Raw genomic sequence first — 2,311 nt, forward strand, 5'->3', positions numbered from 1 at the left:
AATTTATGAAAACTAAATAAAGATAAATACTTTAAAGGGAGACAAAATTATACATATATTTTTTACAGTTATATGAAATTGCATATAAAGAAAATGGCTGATTGGTTCTCAGTATGGATTTATCTATGATTTGCATGAAATTAATTACTATTTGGACTGTTGTTTTATTTTGGTTGACACGTCGGTTGTGCAATTTTGAAACTTTATAATGGAATGTTTTGTTTTTTCTGTTTTAGCGCGTGTCCCCTAGTGGCTCAGCGGGATGTCTGCGGACTTATAACACTAAAAACTCAATACCCGTAGTGGACACAGCACATATATCATATAGTGTAGCTTTGTTCTTAACTACAAACAAACTGTTTTAGCGCAAAGCTACAGGATGTGTTATCTAAACTCTACCCACCACGGGAATCGAACTCCGGATGTTAGCACTGCAAGTCCGTAAACAGTGGTCTGCAGTAGCCAATTTTATATCTCGGTTTTCCTTGCAATTGTTTTACCTTTATTTAATTTCAAAAATTCTACACTCTCAGATAATATATAGTTGATGTTTCTAATACTACCTTGCAATGTGGGTAAAATTACGTTACGGCTTGCGTGTTATTATATTTGTTGCTAGGACAACGAGTATGACGATGGTGAAGGGGAGATCTTATTCATTCCACAAACACCAGATAATCGTGAATCAACTAGCTGAGTTTTACTAAACTCATCGCTATAATTCTATGCATTTAGTGCATTCAGAAGTAGGGTAGTAATCCAGATCTGAATCGTTTCAAATATTCTGAAATCTTCTTGATAAAAAAAAAAATCATTCCTCCGGTACCTCAGCGGTAAGTGTGCAAGCTCAAGACGCTAAAAAATCGGGTTTCGAAACCCGTGGTGGATAATTCGAAGCACCTACTGGATCCGTGTTCAAATACTTGTCTACTTTACTGTCACTGAAGTTAAGTTCACGTGATACATGCCTGTATACATGAAGAATAAAGGTGTAAAAAAACTAAGGATTCCATGGTTTTCTAGAGGAATTTAAATAAAATATATAAATCTACATGTATGTAAATCTAGTTAGACATGTAAAATATTTGGTTGGGTGGTGGTAAGTCAACCCTCTAATTGCCTGCCCATAGCAACACAACATAGTATGGTGATCGTACCCATAGTGAGAGACATTATAAGTGAACAATGAGAGAGACGTCTTGTACTCAGTGACTTTGTTATTCAGAGGTCTCACGTTTAAGTCTCGATTCTTGAGTTTCTTTTCACTTATTGGCTTTCTTCTGTTTAATATTTAAATATTAGTTTTTACGGTGTTTATTAATAAAATTAAGCCTCATAAAATGCTGAGCTGAGAAGGAAACTCAAAAATCCGTAAAAAATGCCAACGAGGTTTTTTTTTTTTTTTGAGGATGTGGTGGTTTAAAAGTAATGAAAAAGCGATATTAAAATAAATTTGCACTTAAAATATTAAAATGACAGACTTAATAAAACAATACGAGCAGTGGTTTAATCTAGTTGCGTCAGGGAACGTTTTATAAAGTATATTTCTTCACTAAATTAGGGACGGCTAGCGCAGATAGCCCTCGTGTATCTTTGCGCAAAACTTAAAACAAACAAACAAACAAATTGAAATTCATTTATTAATCTTTCAACGGAGATTTTACGTATATTGGGTTGTCTTAAGTATTAGTGATGTAATAAATATAAAAACATTCAGACTTGTTTGAAATTGTATGTATTCGATCTAACCTTGTTCTTACACCTCTATGATTTTTGAATCCGCAATGGACAAATTAAACAGAAATGTGGAGAAAAACTTCTACAGTGAACGTGATTTTTATCACCAGTTTTAACTATATTCTTACATTTCTTTGTTGACAAACTTCACAAATATCTTGATGACATAAAAGACTCTGAGACACTTGGTTCATCCTCTTATTTCTTTATTTCAAATCTTTTACTTCGAATCGATTAAACTTTTAACATATTTCATATTTTCGTGCTGAAAATCACTATATTAATTTACCAGTTGGGTTAATAGTAATGTAATATATGTATATGTGTGTGTGTAGACACCAACATCCTGTATATAAAAACTAAACATCAGAAAAATTAACACTACAGATGTCTTGAGCAGAGCAAAAATACTTGTTAATATGTTAATAATGGCTGGAGACGGCTTGAATGGGTAATAAAGAAAAACTTTAATATAAGTTTAACATAACAGCAAATGAACAACTTTTCCACAAGAATTTGAAATCATCATCTTTGTCTGAACGTTGTAAATTTGCGGGTATGTTTAACTTATATT

Source organism: Limulus polyphemus, unplaced genomic scaffold (genome assembly GCF_000517525.1).
Source record: "Limulus polyphemus unplaced genomic scaffold, Limulus_polyphemus-2.1.2 Scaffold566, whole genome shotgun sequence".
In the NCBI taxonomy this organism is placed as follows: domain Eukaryota; kingdom Metazoa; phylum Arthropoda; class Merostomata; order Xiphosura; family Limulidae; genus Limulus; species Limulus polyphemus.